This window comes from Pseudorca crassidens, chromosome 4, assembly GCF_039906515.1.
Source record: "Pseudorca crassidens isolate mPseCra1 chromosome 4, mPseCra1.hap1, whole genome shotgun sequence".
Classification (NCBI taxonomy): Eukaryota; Metazoa; Chordata; class Mammalia; order Artiodactyla; family Delphinidae; genus Pseudorca; species Pseudorca crassidens.
Genome location: NC_090299.1, coordinates 18,145,730 through 18,166,386, shown reverse-complemented (window position 1 = coordinate 18,166,386; position 20,657 = coordinate 18,145,730). Strand labels below are relative to the sequence as shown.

General features: G+C 41.5%; 1 long non-coding RNA gene across 1 annotated transcript in view; it reads left to right on the top strand.

Annotated features, from left to right (window-relative positions):
- The first annotated feature begins 7,740 nt into the window (after positions 1–7,740).
- Positions 7,741–20,657, top strand: part of LOC137223424 (uncharacterized) — an 81,972-nt gene continuing 69,055 nt past the window's right edge. The window contains exon 1 of the long non-coding RNA XR_010942866.1: positions 7,741–7,866. This is a non-coding gene — a long non-coding RNA (uncharacterized lncRNA). The remainder of the gene's footprint in view (positions 7,867–20,657) is intronic.

The window sequence follows — 20,657 nt, the reverse complement described above, 5'->3', positions numbered from 1 at the left end:
AAACAAGGCTGAATATTTTATCCTCAGTCACCTGGTTATGGGGAGTTGCCAATGAGGTCCTGGATATATGTTGGTGAAAGGATAAATGGGAGACAGGGGTAATACCTTGGGAGTGTGAAGCATCTGTTTGTCTCAAAAGGAAAATATCTATTTGCTGAAAAGACTTTGCTCCAAAATCCTTGGAGCTTTTTTTTAAAAATTTATTTATTTTATTTATTTAGTTTTGGCTGTGTTGGGTCTTCGTTGCTGTGTGCGGGCTTCCTCTAGTTGCAGTGAGCGGGGGCTGCTCTTTGTTGCGGTGTGCAGGCTTCTCATTGCCGTGGCTTCTCTTGTTGCGAAGCACGGGCTATAGGCGCGTGGGTTCTAGAGTCCAGGCTCAGTAGTTGTGGCACACGGCTTAGTTGCTCCACAGCATGTGGGATCTTCCCAGACCAGGGCTCAAACCCGTGTCCCCTGCATTGGCAGGCAGATTCTTAACCACTGTGCCACCAGGGAAGTCCCTGGAGCTTTTTTAAAAATTATAATTATCCTATAGCCACAATTTCCATATACCGTCCTGATCCACGAGGTCATAAGAGATAATAGGATTTATTGCCATTTAGCCTGGAAGAGCTGCCGGATCTTCTGTTTCTCTGGACTCTCACTACAAGCTGTAGGGGCTATTTTGTTAATGGGCTAGAATGGAGCACCTGAATCCCGAGAGACCTACCAAGCACTGTGGTAGTGAACAAAATGTTTAGCGAATTATTTCTTACTTTGGAATGAAGATACTGACTTTCTTGGACCACTGAAACCCCAGAAACCTCATAAAGAACAGATCTCTGAATGTACTTGGGTTTTAGCTCCCACCCTATGGCATGTCCACATCTTTCCAAGACATCTAGAGTACCTGTCACTTCCAATTCATTAGTCCTATTAGCACATTACCATCAATGTAGAAGTCCAGAGAGATGTCCTGTGGGATGGTGATGATCAAGGTCTCAGCAGACTAAATTATGTCAGGGCACCAGGGAGTTGACATAGCCTTGAAGGAAGTTGGTGAAAGAATAATGCTAAACCTTCCAGGTGATAGCAAACTTTCTGTAGACATAAAGGGCGGGGGGAGCTTTTTCAGGATAAGTAGGTACATTCCAGATGTCGATTTGCTCCCATGATGAGTTCACACATGAAACATACCTGTTATGGAGTCATCAACTGAGAAAGCTTAGTAGTCTACTGTTATTCTCAAAAACAAATATATTTTCCAGAGATTAAGTCAAACAAATAAGTTAAAGGAGGTGACCATGGGAATAACTATACCTTATATTTCGTTTCTTTAATGATGGTACTATTCTCTATGATCCTCTAAGTGGTAACAGTATTCATCTTGGTTTACATTTTGGAAAGTGAGGGAGAGGTTCCAGAACTTCCACTTATCCTTTCCTTTCTAGGATAGCCCTGCTCAGAATTCCAATGTCGGGGATCCATCCAGTTGCCTGGAGTAACTGTTACAACTATTTGGGGGAAAACAGCAAGTGGACAATCTATTGGGATCTTAAAAGCTCAGTGTTCAATTAGCTACCTTCAGAGATTCCTACTGTTCAAACAATTCTGATTCTTACTTTGATTCTGATGCCTGTTTTGGGAACCACATCCACCTCACTGCTGGCAGTTAAATGTTGCTACTTGGTCTCTGCCATCCCAGGATTTAATCATCCTCATTTAAACAAGAAAGCCATTTTCAATAGGGTTTCCTCCCACCTTCACTTCTCACCTGTAGAGAACAACGACCACTGCACTTTAAAAACCTGTTGACGATTGTCCCTTGCCAATGCACTGCTTAATGTCAAGGTTCAGTGAGTATTCTCTGGGACCTCTTGGTGGGTGTAGTTAGGGAGTGGGCAAGCATGTTGCACATGAAAATTCATCTCAACCTACCTACTTCCTTAAGTCTTTAGGTTCCTTCCTGAACACTGTGTCAAGACATTTCTGGCATCTCAACCTCATTTCATGTACACCACCTCTGAGTCCATGTTTGAGAAAAGCAAGTGAACAAACAAGGCCGCCACCTCATTAAGCCAAAATCACTGGTAAGTGCAGCCATGTTGATTAATTCAACCTGACCTGTAATTATTTTCCTCCCTCTCTGATCTAGAAACCTTAGATGCCATTCCCCCATATACTATCTATGTTCTTGACGATCTAAATTAGGAAACTATTACAATCGTGTTTGTCTTTTCTTCTTAAGCTTCATAAACTCAGGAATGCTGGAATATGACTGTAGCTCCTTGTCTGGAGGCAATGAATGGTGGAAAGGGAAGAGGGTAAGGAGAATTAGCATCTACTGCAAGTTATTTACCTGTGGTGAGATTATTACAGACTCTTAAAGAAAGATAGTCACAACTTCAACATACAGGAGAGCCCAGGCTGATGCTGGGGTAGCTCAGCGGGACTTGGCACTTGAGATACTCATTGTAGTGAAATCCTCCCAAATATCCCCTTTCCAGTTACGGGTGGAGGCGGCAGGGTACCAAGCAATCGAAAATTTCACATCCGGGAACTAATATGAATGTAAATTCACTTATGTCATAATTCAGAGACTCATAAGATCAGACTCTACCTCTCATTTTTGGTTATGTTGCACAAAAAAATGTGGCTGTCAAGAGATCAAATGTCTTCAGGGCAATTGCAGTAACTTCTTGGTCTCTGACCATGCCTGCAGCCAAGAACTTAAAACCTTGGTGTTATCTTTTTCTTTCTTTAAGCACTCCAGTACAATTAGAATTAGTCAATCCACCACATAGACTTTATTTTTTTTCTTTTTTTTGGCCACGCAGTGTGGCATGTGGAATCTTAGTTCCCCTAAGGATCGAACCCGTGCCCCCTGCAGTGGAAGCATGGAGTCTTAACCACTGGATCACCAGGGAAGTCCGGGACTTTATATTTCTTATGTCTCTCTATTCTGTTCTATTTTAGCAGCATTCTAGTGCATCCGGTGACTACATGTAAATGTTTAGGCAACTTTCACTACTGAGCCCCATCCTCTGATCATAATCAGATCCTGTGTCTTCAAATCCAACCAAGTCAGACAACCAATCTCAGATTTCTACTCCCCTCGCCTGAAAAGCCACCTCTATTACCAATTACTCTATCCATCAGAATTCACTCTAATCAGTTTAAGAAGATACTAGGTAGTTTAAAGAATCTTCAGGAGAGCCAGAGAACCAGGCTTGGATGATTGCTACATAGAGAGGAACACAGCAGCCTTGAGAAATGCGTAAGTCCTACATAGACATGTTTTGAAGAAAACACTCCTGGTATTACCTTCTGTCATTTGGAACCTGTAACCATAGGAACTGTACTCCAGAAACTCTACCATAGCTGCCCTGGAAGAATTGGATGTTTCTGCTTTCCAGAAGATCTGATCTCCCCCTTCATGTCCACCGCTCACATTGTTCACTTCCACCCTTGAGTTCTGAGTGGTCATGTCTGCTTGGCAGAAGCTAGATCTCGTGAGGACATCTGAGCTGCAAGGGAGTCTGGGAAATGTGGAGTTCAGCTTCTGGACTCTATAGTACAAGAAGTCAAGCTACAAGGATGTTATATAAACGCTTACGTGCTCAACTTATTGTTCATACTTGTTAAAGCAGCTGTCAAACCTCTGACCCTTTTCTCCATTTGATTAAACTCAGCAGATAGTATAGGCAGGGCAGGTGAGAGTCAAGGTGGCTGAACTAGCTGTGGGTCATTTCTTCTTAAATATTAGGAATCTTAAAGGAAGAGTGGAGCTATCAACAAGGCACTAGAATTAAGATATAAAATAGAAAGCAGATATATCAAGCATTACAGCAAGGAAGGAAAAGAAGTCAATATTTACAAAACAAAGAACTAATGGCATTTTTTCCCAATCTTCTAAGGTATGACAATGGTACAACCAAGAATAACAAAGAATGGGAACTAGAAAAAAATGAATGAGTTTCTTTTAATTTTCATTCATATATAAATCCTCTGTTCTTAGATTTTTTTTTTTTTTTTTTTTTTTTTTTTTTGCGGTACGCGGGCCTCTCACTGTTGTGGCCTCTCCCGTTGCGGAGCACAGGCTCTGGACGCACAGGCTCAGCGGCCATGGCTCACGGGTCCAGCTGCTCTGTGGCATGTGGGATCTTCCCGGACCGGGGCACGAACCCGTGTCCCCCGCATCGGCAGCGGACTCTCAACCACTGCACCACCAGGGAAGCCCTGTTCTTAGATTTTAAAATAAAAACAGCAACAGGAACTTAGCTTTGGGCAAAAACTGGAAATAATTCACGTGGTTATATTGATACTTCTTTGAAAACAAGATTTAATTTTTTAAGGTTCAAATAAATATAATTCAAAGTAATGTAATGATAATTATGAATGAATGAGAAGTGGAAGGGGGACATCTTAAATTGATGATAAGATGGTAATTATTTGGGGGGCAAGTTCCTATTGGCTACATCTAGAAAGTTAGAATCATAAAATCAGGATATGAAAATTAAAAGGAACCTCAAAACCAATCTAATTTTTCACTGCAAGGCAGAATCCTTTCTACTGTCCCCTCACACATGATTCATCTTCTATCATCTACCTGAATATTTCTGGGAACAAAGAACAAATTGCTGAATTGGTTATCAAATGAGAAATCCATTTGATTTGGTATAACTTTTTCTTAGTGAAGTCTTACTTTTTGTTATCCAGTGATTATTGTTTTCTTAAGTTCTCATAATTTATGTGATCTGCTCTTTTATTTATTAATGTAGTTAGCAAACTTATTAAACTTCTCAATAGGGGTGAAAAGATTTTTAAAAATTAATTTCAATGTGTCAGATATCTTCTACTTATAATCAAAATTAAACATGTTAAGAGGATTAGCCCCTTGGGTAGTTTCCAACCTTCCCACCTAAACTCCCATTTAGTTCTCTAACTGTATTAAACAATGGGCACTGCTAAGAGAAAAGTGTTCAAATCCCCAAAGAAAATAAAAATTCATTCATGTATTTTATGTTAATGCATTATATACTGAAGAAGAAAAGACAGGGGGAAGTACAATGGTTATTTATAAGGTTGATTTATACTGATGTACCTGTAACTGAAAGGATTATGAAACTGCACTGATATCGAAACCCCAGATAAATTCAGTTACATAAATATCATCAACTGTGAGATTTACCTCTTCCCACTGTGGCAATCGTTCTGGTTAAGATTCTTTTGGATTGCAAAGGACAGAGAATCGTTAAACTGGCTGATTCGAAAGAAAGAATTTATTGGCTCTTATACATAACTGAAAAGGTGATTGATTCAGACATGGCTGAATCTGGGTGCTCAAATGATACAATTAACCATCTCTCTGATTCTATCTCATGCACCTTTGGCTGACTCTTCCTCATTGATGATGGTGATAGTCAAGTGCAGCTCCAAGTCTAAATGCCACCATTTAATCACTCCACTAGAAAGTAAGAATGCCTCATTTCTAATAATTCCAGCTAAACTTCTCTGGCTAACTTTCACGAGCTCAAGGCGGTTCACATGCATGTTTTTGAAACTCTTCACTCTGGCCTGAGAAGTTGAATAGGCTGATTTGCCAGTGTGAGTGAGCGTAGTGCTGCGAATAGGAAGGACTGAGGATAACTGTGAACTGTACAAAGCCTCCAGCTGACCAGGCGGTGCAGCCCCAGCTACTTGCTGGGCAAGCCTGGTGTTTTGGTGCACATGGGCTTCGTCTGCCTGGGGGGAGGGGTGTATTACTTGAATTTGCACAAAGGCATCCTATGGACTAGCTGTGGCCCTGGAGCCATGGATGTGCATCACTTGGACAGTGAATGGGAGAGGGTAGTCCTCTGGTTGAAAATCAGGTGCTGTTTCTATACTAAGGAAAAATGGACACTGGGCAAACAGCTATCAGAGGCACACTACAGAAAAAATGCCATCACACGACTACCATTAGCGTAAGTCTGAACGTCTTGTAGGTCCAACTCAGCTCAATTTAAATCTACTCAACTCAGTTTAATCCAATCCAACAATTATTGATCCTTTTTTTTTTAATTTTTATTTTATATTGGAGCATAGGTGATTAACAATGTTGTGTTAGTTTCAGGTGTACTGTTGATCTCGTATAGGCCAAAAAGCGTGTTTGTGTCTGTGTGTGTGTGTTGGGTAGATGGGTAAGGAGGCACTACCAAAAACCAAGACCCAAACCAAAACCACAACAAAAAAGCAATGGACAGAAGAAAACTGTTCCTTTAGGAGCATCAAAAATTCTAACTTTTGGGCTTCCCTGGTGGTGCAGTGGTTAAGAATCCGCCTGCTAATGCAGGGGACACGGGTTAGAGCCCTGGTCCGGGAAGATCCCACATGCTATGGAGCAACTAAGCCCACGAGCCACAACTACTGAGCCTGTGCTCCAGAGCCCGGGAGCCACAACTACTGAAGCCCACGTGTCACAACTACTGAAGGCCGTGCTCCTAGAGGCCATGCTCTGCAACAAGAGAAGCCACCGCGATGAGAAGCCTGAGCACCACGACAAAGAGTAGCCCCCGCTCGCCACAACTAGAGAAAAGCCCACACGCAGCAATGAAGACCCAATGCAGCCATAAATAAATAAATAAAACAAATTTATAAATAAAAAAATAAAAAACTCCCTTCTAAAAAAAAATTCTAACTTTATGAAATTTGTTAGAAACTATGAAATTTCTTTTTTCTTTTTAAAGTCTAATAACTTAAAAATTCTCGTGCAAAATCAAAGATGGTAGAGTGTAAATATTCCTTTAGTTTCTTTTTAGAAAAATCATGTGTATTTAAGTGAATTACACATCTATTATATGTTCAAATATGATTACACTCTGGTAAACTTAAAAAATTGAGGGATTTAAAAATAAATATTTACTCGATTATATTTGTTATTGTTATATCAGTCCTTACTTCCTAACGTTACCAAGTCCAAGCGTGAACTGCGTGCAACACGACCGGCCGATAAATCAAGAAACCAGGTGTTGGGGCAAGGAATAGTGACTTTATCTGGAAAGCCAGCGGACCGAGAAAATGGCCCAAAGAAGCATCTTAACCAGTTAAAAGTCAGGCTTCTTTTACACTAAAAGGGGAGGGGGCGTGGCTGGTTGTTCCCAACGTCTTGGTGCGGAATCCTTTGTTCTTGCAGCTGTCCCTGTAGGTGTGCTCACAATGCTCCTATCAACCTCGCACAATTATTTTCCGTTCTGCAACTTTGTATCTTTACATGAAGGGTACCTTTATATGAAGGGAAAAGTGTTATATCTTTAAAGGTCAGAGCCTTGAGGGCGGGCTATCAAGTATATTTCAGGATATAGGCAACACTGTTTCACAAAGACGCACAGCTTGCATGACTAAGCACAGGCAACAGAGAACAATGTTGGAGCTAAAGGAATAGGTCCAATATGGAGTCAGGTTTGTTCTCTCTTACACTAGCAGTCTGCAATAGCAGCCAATTATGTAGCCGGTAGGTCATCTTATGTCTTCACGTGACCTTTAAATACCGTTTGGCTTTATTTTAAGATTATTGCTAGTAACTCAGTTTGCTTAAAAAATTGAATTAGCCTTTTATTTCTGTGAAGAAAAAACCTCAACACCCAGAGCGTGCGTTAACTTTCAACCTTGAGAAAAGCACAAAATAAGCAGCAAGTTGATAATATTATCTAGTCAAAGTAAAACAAGGGGGAGGGGCGCGTGGGGAGAGAGGGGCGGGCAGTAATCAAATGCCAAATGGGATTTGTTTTTTTTATTTCAGCACTTATGGAGCATCGGTGAGAACTCCCTCCTTCAAAGTCAAAAAATATCTAGCACCCGAAAAAAATTAAGTCTGGTTCTTTCTAGATAAAAGAGAACAGGATTTAAGTGAGTACATACTTAAGGTTAAGTGAGTAAATCCTTGCGGGGGGGAGGAGGTAACCACCCTTGTGGAACTTTGGAACTTTTGTTTTTTACTTGAAACGCAGCAGCGGCGTTAAGTTTTCTGTTCCTTGGTCGGTAATCGGGCGAACCTGTGTGCAAGGCTGCGGACACCTTGTTGGGTCCGGGACGGAGGGCGATGATGCTGTGGAGGATGTGATGACGATGTGCAGAAATGAAAGCGATGACAAAAGCTCGCGAGGCCTGAGCGCTTCGGTGGCCGGGCCGGTCCCGCGGCCGCCGAGGCCCCGGGGCCGCCGGGCCAGCGCGCGGCGGGGACGGCGGGCGCGTCAATGGGCCCATTCAGGCGGGCGCGGCGCGGCGCGGGGGTTGAGAAGTTAAGGGGCGGGAGGTGGCGCGCCGAGGCCGCGGCCGCGCCATTTGCATTTCAATGAAACCCGCCTGTTGACTCAGTGCCCGGCGCTTCCGCAGCTCCCACCAGAATCTGCCTTTGTTGGTTTTAGCTCCGGTCAAGTCCACTTCTTGCAGCGGGGGAGCGGCGCTCATTGAGTTTGTGTAGTCAGGCAGAACACTCGACAGGAAGGAAGGAGGAAGGGGTGCTCCGCGCGGCCATTGTCTGGGCAACCGGGCTTAAGCAGCCGAGTGACTATTTAATCTAGAAGGTGCACTTGAATCCCTTGCAAATCCTCTCAGTGTGGAGCAGGGGGCACCCAGACAGGGACAGATGGTGCAGGACCCCTTTGTTTAAAAATATGGAAATAGGCTTTTTCATTTACTTAAGGTAGCCCCGCTCTTTTAACTGTTGCTATTCCCCCGTGTTGCATTGTCCAGGAGAGACCCGAACCGGCTAATGGGTCTGGTCAGCCCTGCCCGAGCGGACCCGCTTTTTTTTTTTTTTTTTTTTTTTAATGTAGTAGCTGGAAGTGAGTTTGCTATGTTTGGCATAGTTACAGTAAGAACCCCTCTTACCTTGCTGGTGTCTTCTGAGTTGGGCACAGAGCAGCCCAGGGAAGTTTGTTTAAAAGTCTTGCAAGATCTCTTTTCAGAGGCCCCCTCCCTTTCTTTTTTCCCCGTTAAGCATCAAATTCAGAGGTCTCAGGGTGCTTCACGTGCAGCGACGGGCGGAGGGAGAATGTCTTGTTCTCAGTGCCTCTTGCTGCTCTGCCGTGACCTCTTGGGCCATGAAGCACAGTGAAGGGTGACCCACTTGGGTTTCCAGAGCCGGAAGGATGCTGTGGCTCGGGCCGCACATGTGGTTCCGCTTCCACAGCTATAATTTAGAGTGTGTTCAACATCAGGCTTTGGAAATGTGCACACATGCGTGCAGTATATTAGAAACGTGGAAGATTCTGCCTACAGAGCCCTTGAGCTTGCTGACATGTCACAAGATGGCTTTTCTGATTATCCTGACGACATAGAGGACTGCATTTTATCGGGTCTCGGGGCACATTTGGGAACATTAGAGCGCACCCCAAGTTAGTCGGAAATGAGGTCAACCAACTGTCCACACATGTGACCTATTTTTCCTGTCCTGGCTTTTGTTCAAAACATGGCAGTCATGGTCCTGCCGGACTCTTCTAGTCACGGTAATACAAATCAATTAAAGGAAGAAATTTGAATAGGTAACTGGTAAAAAAAAAAAAAAAAAATCAGATAGTTTTCCATTTCAGCACAGATTATACAGGAAGCAGATTATTGTCTTGTGGTTTTGAAGGTAGGATGAAGCTGACACATTAGAAAATAGATTGTTGAAGTATTTTAATCTTGAGGTGTTTAAATGTTGGGCATCTTAATACATTTATATAAAGAAGCAGATGTCTTTTTGGTGTGTAATTGACATCAAACGTTTGACTCTGAAATGCTCATAATCCAGCTGTCTCTTACCTGCCACGACTGCAGACTCTTTGCCCTCAAGTTGTTCTGACATGCTGTCTCTAAGAACATAGACAGTGTACATACAACACCTGGATCTGTGAATTAATTACTACCTAGGCCACCACCAAGAGCCTTTCCAAGTGGCCAAGTGCAAGGATCTTCTGTTTCTTATCCAAGTATCAAAGCCCCAAGTCCATGAATTGACACTTTACTATGAATTCCTGCTTCATTTCGATTTCACTCAGCCATTTTAGAGGAGAAAAGAGCCAGAATCAGGTGTCAGCCAGCAGGTGTAGCTTATAATTTATATTTTTTGAAGAAAAATCTGCCTAAGCTGGTTTCAAGTTATCAAAAGACATAGAAATTAAGAAGTTCTAAAAAGATGTAGGAATTAAAACTGGGGGGGGAGGGTCAGTGATTTTACATGCTTAAGCATTGCTCAGTAAACAAATTTGTTTAGAAGTTCAAAAGTCAAAAGAGAGCTTTGCTTGGAGTTTGAAAATTTTGTAGGTTTTCCTTCCAAATGGTGAAAAATGCAATATGATATTATTATTATTCCACAGGCAGGTGTGAGCTTGGGCATATTAAGTTTCTTGGCTTTCTTTTGATTTTATATAATGAGCCTTCGTTGGACTTCATTACAGTGATGGTCTCCCTCTCCGATCCTGAGTTAAACCATGAAACCCCACATACTCTCTGATATTTGTAATTTCGTTTTGGTTGGTAAGTGAATTTTGGCGATAAAAGTGTGAAGCCACAAGTTCCCCAAAGCATTGGAATGCAGTGAAAAGGAAAGTACCCCATCTGGCAAAGATTTTGATTTAAGTTGAACCTGAGGCTTCATGCTCACTCACAGTTCACAAATGATGCCCACTCACCTAGCCCAGGGGGATGAGATTGGGGGCACCCACATTCAATTGGATGAAGGATTCTTAGAATGTTTCTAAGACCAGTGTGTTGTATGGGACCAACCTGGGCCTCTGTTGAAGATCAGAGAATGAGACTGTGTATTCCCATAGGGAAAGGCAGCTTCAGCAACTGACCCTATTTATGGGAGAGGATTTGGCCAGCAGGGGACATGAATTCAGAGGCTTTCGTTATGAATCAGTTCCTATGAGACTACCACAGCTGGGCTGAAGGTGTTCAAATTGAAGTGTTACTTTTCGTTTCTGCATCGCTTGGGTTTGTCCAAAGTGAAAGTACTTATGGTGACTTTCCATACCAGACAGAGGATTGTTTAGAAGTGCACCAAAATTTCCATTTGGGTGTGGACTTAGTTTAGGAAAGTTCTCCAAGTCATAAGCTGTTTTCCCCCAAAGCAGGACACATTCCCAGATGCCAGCCATATACGATTCGTGCTGTGTCTTACCTGATCTCTGCAGTGGTTGACGGTATTGACTGCTTCCTCTTTGAGAAGCACCTTCCTTGGCTTTGATGACAGAACTCTCTCCTGGCATTTCTCCTACCTCTCCGGCCTCTCCTTCTTAGGCTTCTTTGCAGGCTCTTTGCCCCTTTGCTCATCCCTTATTGTGCTCTCGTGAGGGTTCTGTCTTTGGTTCTCATCTCTTCTGTACATTCTCCTTTGTGAGATTTCTAGGAGACCTTTCTTTTTTTTTTTTTTACATCTTTATTGGAGTATAATTGCTTTACAATGGTGTGTTAGTTTCTGCTTTATAACAAAGTGAATCAGTTATACATACACATATGTTCCCATATCTCTTCCCTCTTGCGTCTCCCTCCCGCCTACCCTCCCTATCCCACCCCTCTAGGCGGTCACAAAGCACGGAGCTGATCTCCCTGTGCTATGCGGCTGCTTCCCACTAGCTATCTACCTTACGTTTGGTAGTGTATATATGTCCATGCCTCTCTCTCGCTTTGTCACAGCTTGCCCTTCCCCCTCCCCATATCCTCAGACCTTTCTTAAATACACTGTGTCCTCCTGCCTCAGGGCCTTGAACATGTGGTTTTCTCTGCTTAGAATATTCTTTCTCCAGATACCTGGCTTATTTCTTTATTTAGTTCTCTACTCAAGTGTCACCTTTCAAATGAAGCTTCCCTTGTTATCCATAGAAAATAGCAGGTATCCAGTCAGGGTCAGGACCGGTGAGGCAAGCAAGGTGCCCAGGGCACACAATTTAAGGAGGCAAGTTCAGGGTCAGCATCTGAGAATGTGTGCCTCCTTACGTTTGGTACCCTGGGCATCTTGCCTCACCGGTCCTGACCCTCTACCTGTACTGTCACTCTCTAGTCTCTTAGTTTATCCTTCTTCACAGATATTATTGTAACTAACATATATATATATATAAAATTGATAATTTTATGTCTCTCCACCCTTGTCCCACTCACACCATTAGAATGTGGGCCATGTTGGAGGAGGGCCCTTATCTGTTTTGGTTTTTGCTGTATCTCCTGAGCCTAGAACAGAGCTCAGAATGTAGTAGGTATTCATCATATATTTATGTTTAAATGAATATAGTGTATAAATGCCTACCACTCATATTATTGATGACTCAAATGCACAGCGACTACCCTGGTGGCGCAGTGGTTAAGAATCCGCCTGCCAATGCAGGGGACACAGGTTCGAGCCCTGGTCTGGGAAGATCCCACATGCCGTGGAGCAACAAAGCCTGTGTGCCACAGCTACTGAGCTTGTGCCATAGAGCCTGCGAGCCACAACTGCTGAGCCCGTGAGCCACAACTACTGAAGCCCGTGCACCTAGAGCCCGTGCTCTGCAACAAGAGAAGCCACCACAATGAGAAGCCCACTCACTGCAACGAAGAGTGGCCCCTGCTTGCTGCAACTAGAGAAAGCCCGCGCACAGCAACAAAGACCCAACGCAGCCAAAAATAAATAAATAAAATTAAAAAAAAAAAAAAAAGAACGCTCAAATGCACAAAAACAAAGTTTGTAAATGGACCTCTCCCCTTGGGTGTTCCACAAGCTTTTCAAACTCATTGTGTCCAAAACTGCATTTATCACCTTTCACTCCCAAACCTACCTCCCACCTAAATTTTCTTAGTAGCTGCATCTAGCTCAGATTAAAATGCTAGAGATGTGGTGACTCGGGCCTATCAAGTTTGTTCCCTAAATAACTCGTGTCTTCCTCCACCTCCCTCCCTGCTGCCCTGCTTTAATTTGGGCTCTCCTCCCTCCTGGAAAAACTGGCAGTCCCATCCAACTGATCTCATGGCAAATAGCTTCTTGTTCTCTGCTTAAAACTTCTGGCACGCTGCTGGGAAGTGAGCTCTCTGAACCACCTATCTGATCATGCCACTTCCTTATCTTCAAATCCTTCCCTGTAGCCCTGTAGGTTTGAAGATACCATTCAGATTGCCATCGGTCTGCTGACTCTTGCCTGGGAGTCTCCTGCTGTGCCCCGACCTCTCTTCCTGGTCTTGTGATCTACCCTCCCCCCCACACACCGCAAGGCACACACTCGGTGCCCAGTCACCGAGGATTTGGAAGTTTGGAATACTCTATCCTCCTAACTGCTGCTCTGCCGTTGCCAGGCTAACCTCTACCTGTCCATTCATCCTCAGCGGAATGGGCAATTTGAGCTTCCCTCTGCCTGTCAAGTTGTTTTGTAATTTTCTGTTTGCCTACCCCGCTCCCCGTCCCACTGAGAACACCTTAAGGACAGGAACTGGGTCTTTCGTTTTTGCACACCCAGTGTAGAGTGGACCCTTCATGTCGTTTGTTGAATGAATGTATAAATTCATTTCAAGATTATTTTGTCATGTAGGGTAAGGTATGGCTCTAAACGACTTTTTCCTTACTTGGTATCTGTTGATTCCGACATTATTTTAAAAAATCCTTCCTTACTCCCTTGCTGAGGACCTTACTTTGTCATATATTACATTCTTCCAAATAGTTGTATGCAATTCCAGTTTTCCCTTTTGTCCTCTTGATTTACATATCCATTCCTACATCAGTAACAAGTTTAGACTTCCTCAGCCACTATTTCACCAGAATATTCCTGGGTTTCATCCGTGTTTATTTTCCTAAATACATTTTGGTATCGGATGTTTTATTGATTTTTTTTAATGCAAAACTCCAGTTAGAGTTTTAATTGGAGTAGTTAACTGAAAATTAATTTTGAAAGAACAGAACTCCTCTTCATTTTAACCTCATTGTGAGGTTGGTTAGTTGCTAGTTTAAGAGTAATCAGATAACAGAAAAACCACATCAAAAACTGGCGTCAGGGCTTCCCTGGTGGCGCAGTGGTTGAGAGTCCGCCTGCCGATTCAGGGGACGTGGTTTCGTGTCCCGGTCCGGGAAGATCCCACATGCCGCGGAGCAGCTGGGCCCGTGAGCCATGGCCTCTAAGCCTGCGCGTCCGGAGCCTGTGCTCCGCAACGGGAGAGGCCACAACAGTGAGAGGCCCGCGTACCACACACACACACACACACACAAAACTGGCGTCAAGGAGTTCCTGGTGGCCTAGTGGTTGGGATTCCAGGCTTTCACTGCCCTGGCCTGGGTTCAATCCCTGGTCGGGGAACTAGATACTGAGTGCCACAGAGCACGGCAAAACCAAAACCAAAACGAACAAAAAACACCAACCAAAACCTGGTGTCAAGTGACAGCCACATTTTTAAGCGAATCACTCTACTTCCTCATGACAGAATTCATAGCCTCGTGCTTCTCATGTCATTATATGCTCTTCCCTTCCCAGGAATATATGACCTGTCCAGCAAGCTAACATTAATTGTCTTTTAAAACTCCCTGAGATAGGCAATGTCTTTCATGTACCATTTCAGTGTTAGATAGAATATTATGGGTGGAATATTCTTCCCTTTGTCCAATCCTAGTATTTGAAAACAAATTCATCCTATTTTCTTAGTGGAGACGTGAAACAGCTGGTCATCATCCCGTTTCTACAAACTTTCCTTATACTTTCAACTGGTAACAGGGAAATGCCTCTTTAGCTCAGTTTGTCTGAACATTTATTTTGTGAGACCTTCTAAACATCCATAAATTTTACACAAACCGTTTGAACATTTTACATGATTAATCTTCTATTGTTTATCTAATGCAGGATGCCGCACACTACCCGAAACTCCGATTATAAAGAGAGGGCCATAACCTTGGGGGAGTCTGGGCTTAGTGTTCACTGTGTCATCAGCCTTTCTCATCCCCTTGTTTGTATTAAGGGATTAAAATCATAGTCATTTTGTTTTTTGCCTTGCTTATTTTAACTCTAGTTTTGTGTGATTTTTTTTTGTGTGTGTGCTGGGAATAGAGTCTAAACTTTCTAATTTAAGCGAAGGGGTTTATGAGCCCCTGGGGCAAAGATTTCATTCCATAGCCTTGAAGTTGGAAGCAGGGAGATGATTTGGTTCATTGATTTCTCTTCTAAGTCTGTTTCTTTCTAGTTCTCTAGCCCCTGATCCCTATCTGCCAGGGGAGTAGTTAATAATTTTTACTCATATCCTCTGGCTTTCAATTAATAAGTACTCAGGTGATCTGATTTAAGGCATACTTTAAGTTTGTTTAGCCACTTCCATGAGCCCATAGCTGCAATGTATTTCAGGTAAAGTCATTGATAGTGTATAAGGATGACAAAACTTGGTTTACATTATCATGAAATTACTTAATTTTTGAACCTGGTTAATTTTACAAAATTAGATATGTTTCTTAAAAAGTTACCTAGAACCATAGCCATGGAAATCCATTCTCACTTTGACTTCCACGCGGTGTATTTTTTAAACTGCTTGAGACAGCTGAGTTTTAAACCACTGTCAATCAAAAACAAACAACAAACAAACAAACAAACCAAAAACAACCCAACTTACCCAGTTGGACTGCGGGTTGCCTCCTTTTCCTCCAGTTCTCTGGCAGGAGAAAACAGTGTCCTATGCAGAAACATGAACAGTGCAGGTCAGTTTTTAAACAGAAAACAAGTTTATATACAGTGAGTGCATTCAGGGTGCACGCCCAGGGCTACATAGGTCCGGTCCAGCACATGTGCAGAGTCTGTAGGAGACTAAACAGAACACAATGTGTTTGTTCTACAGTAATGACTTTGGAGAGCTCTATACTTATTTCAGGGATGCTGCTATTACTGAAGATTATTTTTTTGTTTTTTGTTTTTGGAACTCTCTAGGAAATGCTTTTAAACTTTCTAACCCAAAATATTTCCCAAATCTGTCCATTTATTGTCATCCCTACAGCCCATGTCCTAATTTAGATGCTTACCATCTCAATCTTGATTATGGAAACACCTTCTCAATTAGTTTTATGCCCGGTTATTATACTCCTACAATTAATTCTTTGCACAGTTGCTAAAATTATCTTTTTTTTTTTTTTTTTCCTGACCATATCCCTTAACATGACATTCAAGGCTTTCCACAGTCTGGTCTTCTTCTACTTTTCTAGCCTTTTCTTCTCTCTGTCCTCTTCATACATCCTATTTCCAGCCAGGTATTAAAATTTAGACTGACCCTGCATTTCCATTTGCCTGGAACAGTCTGGGTTTACATCTGCTGTCCTGGGGTCCTGTCTAGTTTAACATTTTTAGCACTTTCAAAGGTGTCTTAGTTTGTTAATAAATTATATGGCACTCCTTGGTATATTTTTTTTTAAGATTTTTTTTTTTTTAATGTGGACCATTTTTAAAGTCTTTTATTGAATTTGTAACAATATTGTTTCTGCTTTTATGTTTTTTGGCTGCAAGGCATGTGGGATCTTAGCTCCCTGATCAGGGATTGAACCCACACCCCCTGCATTGGAAGGCAAAGTCTTAACCACTGGACCACCAGGGATGCCCCGCTCCTTGGTATTTTTAAACAGCTTTATTGAGACAAAATTATGTACCATTAAGTTTATCCACTTAAAGTGTACAATTCAGTGGTTTTTAGTGTATGTATGGAGTTGTGAAACCATTACCTTAATGCAAATTTAGAACATTTATATCACCCCAAAAAGAAACTTTGTACCCATCAGCAGTGATTTCGCATCTTACCCCCACTCTCCCCATCCTATCTCCCAGCCTCAGGCAACCACTAATCAACTTTTTGTCTCTACAGATTTGCTTATTCTTAATATTTAACGTACATGGTATTTTACAATATGTGTTTTTTTTGTGTGTGTGTGGCTTCCTTCACTTAGCATAATGTTTTCTTTTTAATAAATTTATTTATTTTTCTTTATTTATTTTTGGCTGTGTTGGTTTTTCGGTGCTGCGTGCGAGCTTTCTCTAGTTGTGACGAGCAGGAGCTACTCTTCGTTGTGGTGCATGGGCTTCTCATTGTGGTGGCTTCTCTTGTTGCGGAGCACGGGCTCTAGGCGCACGGGCTTCAGTAGTTGGCGGCTCGCGGGCTCTAGAGCACAGGCTCAGTAGTTGTGGCGCACAGGGTTAGTTGCTCTGTGGCACATGGGATCTTCCTGGACCAGGGCTTGAACCCGTGTCCCCTGCATTGGCAGGCAGATTCTTAACCACTGCACCACCAGGGAAGTCCCTAGCAGAATGTTTCTGATGTAGTATGTATCATGTGTCAGTAGTTCATTCCATTCTATGACCAAATTATGTTCCATTGTATGGCTATACCACATTTTATTTATCCATTTATCAGTTGAAGGACATTTGGATTGTTTCCAGGTTTTGGCTACTATGAATAATGCTGCTGTGAACATTAGTGTACAAGTCTTTGTGTGGATATATGTTCTAATTTCTCTTGAGTATATACCTAGGATTGGAATTGCTTGGTCATATGCTAACTACATGTGTAACATTTTGAGGAATTGCCAAACTGTTTTCCAAAGCAGCTGCTGCTCCATTTTATATTCCCACTGGTAATTTATGAGAGTTCCAGTTTCTCCACATCTTCATCAACTCTTGTTATTGTCTGTCTTTTTTATTATAGCCATCTTACATGTGAAGTAATATCTCATTGTGATTTCAATTTACATTTCCCTAATAGGTAATGATGTTGAGCATCTTTTCAAATGCTCGTTAGACATTCATTTATCTTCTTTAGAGAAATGTCTATTCAAATCCTTTGCCTATTTTTAAATTAGGTCATTTGCCTTTTAATTATTGAGTTGTAAAGGTTCTTTATATAGTCTAAGTCCCTTATCATATATATGATTTTAAATATTTTCTTTCAGTCTGTGGGTTGCCTTTTCACTTTCTTGATGGTGTCCTTTGAAATTCAAATCTTTTTCATTTTGGGTTAGTCTGACTTACCAGTCTTCTCTGATGGCTTGTGCTTTTGGTGTCATATCTAAGAAATCATTGCCTAACCCAAGGTCACAGAAATTTACTGCTGAATTTTCTTCTAAGAGTTTTATAATTTTAGAGCTTTCATTTAAGTCTATGATCCTCTTTGAGTTAGTTTTTGTGTATGATGTGAAGTTAGGGGTCCCAATTCATATTTTGCTTGTGGATTTCCAGTTGTCTTAGACCATTTGTTGAAAAGACAGTTCTTCTTCCATTAAATTGTCTTGGCCCCCTACCTCTATGCATTTTTATAGTTTAATTATTTATATTATAGCCTTGGGCTAGAATTGTTTTATATCATTCTTCTCTTCCTATTGACATCTTACTAATTAATTCCTTTAAGATTATATGCATATATATATATAGATATATACATATAGCTATATATATGTATGCCACATCTTCTTTATTCATTCATCCGTTGTTAGGTTGTTTCCATATCTTGGCTATTGTAAATAATGTTGCAATGAACGTAGGGGTGCATATATCTTTTCAAATTAGTGTTTTTGTATTCTTCAGATAAGAATACCCATAAGTGGGATAGCTGGATCATATGGTAGTTCTAGTCTTAATTTTCTGAGGACTCTCCGTACTGTTTTCCACAGTGGCTGTACACAATGATAGCATTTTTGAAAGAATTTCTCCAGATTCCCCCACTAAGGAGGACAATATGAGGTGTAAGATCAGGATAGGAGTTATGACTGAGGGATATTGCCAACCATTCCTTTACTCGCCTGTCGTGGTGCTTTCCTCCCTACTCCTTGGCCCATGAGCCCAGGTTTAGTGCCAGTATTTCATATGAGACACCAGAGGCATCATCTCCAGAAGGTCACGTTTAGAAAACCAAGCCACAACTGGGAGAGCACATTCTGTTTGGGCTTTTCCTTGGTTACTAGCAGAGCTTAGTTGATCATACTTGGCTGTCATTATTTAGGTTACTTTGGAGGACAGATGGTGGCAGAAATCTGAGGTGGTTTGTGCTAACAGACTTGTGCCTTATATGGATGTTATAAAAAAATATACTGCTCTTTTGCAGGCATCTAGGATCTCCTGGTCCACAGCTATAAAGGCAAACCTAAAGAGCTAATGGTCAGGAAAATCAGACTCAGCTCTAAGCCTGTGCTTAACCAGGACTTGTAGTGTTAAGGCAACTAGTGCTGAGATAGTAAAGTTCTATTGTAACCTACTGTCCAGAGATGAGAAAACACCCATGTTACTGGGTTCCAGTGTCACAAAGAGAGAGCTCACTTTACACTACCATGTACTCTGGGGCTGTGGTTTAATCCACAATGTTACTGAATCCCCGGAAAAGTTAGTTGTGGTTCTCATATGGATTTTTACTGTATTTATTCCAAATAAAAGCAACAAAAATTAATAAGACTTTCGTAGATTGTCAAAAGAAGAGTTAGTCAAGTTCAGCACTGTATAATCACATCCTTCTCGAAGTATGTATGTGCCCTCTGAACATTGGCAAAGCAACATTACAATGGGGGGAGGGGCTGAGGGGGAGTTTGGTGTTTTGGAATGAGTGAGTGGTAGCCAGATAGCATAAATGGCAATGAAAACTTTGGACATTGAAAACAGTATTCTAAGTGAAAGAAACCAAACGTGAAAGGCCACATATTGTATGATACCATTTGTATGAAATCTATAGAGACAGAAATTAGATTATTGCTGCAGACAATGAAATGATTAACAACTCTTGTCCGACCAGCAAGTAGTAACCGCAAAACACCAGATCCATGGGTTTAAATTCACATTTATTAAGTTAAATAATTGCTAATTTACGTAACAAAAATTTAATTCTTATATTTTTCAGAATTGATACAAGGCTTAATGTAATCAAGAACTGTAGCTGAATAACATGTAACTTTATCAGAGTTAAAGATCAAATGCTAATCATTATCCATAGGTGGAAAGAATAATTGGAAATTTATCAAATTGTTTAGGATTCTACTGTTGGTCTAATTTACATAAGTTAGAATACTCAAGTTGATTAAAAGCGTGTAGTAAATAAAAGAAAGCCTGGATGATTTTCACAAATCTTGCTATTTATCCAAGTCTGGCATGCTTAGCAAACTGTAATTAGGAAAGAAGTTCTCAAGTGAAAACAGATTTGCTACAGGGCAGACAGCAGAAGCAAGAAGAACTACAATCCTGCAGCCTGTGGAACGAAAATCACATTCACAGAAAGATAGACAAGATGAAAAGGCAGAGGGCTATGTACCAGATGAAGGAACAAGATAAAACCCTACAAAAACAACTAAATGAAGTGGAGATAGGCAACCTTCCAGAAAAATAATTCAGAATAATGATTGTGAAGATGATCCAGGACCTCGGAAAAAGAATGGAGGCAAAGATGGAGAAGATGCAAGAAATGTTTAACAAAGACCTAGAAGAATTAAAGAACAAAAAAACAAAGATGAACAATACAATAACTGAAATGAAAAATACACTAGAAGGAATCAATAGCAGAATAACTGAGGCAGAAGAACGGATAAGTGACCTAGAAGACAGAATGGTGGAATTCACTGCTGCAGAACAGAATAAAGAAAAAAGAATGAAAAGAAATGAAGACAGCCTAAGAGACCTCTGGGACAACATTAAACGCAAAAACATTCACATTATAGGGGTCCCAGAAGGAGAAGAGAGAGAGAAAGGACCCAAGAAAATATTTGT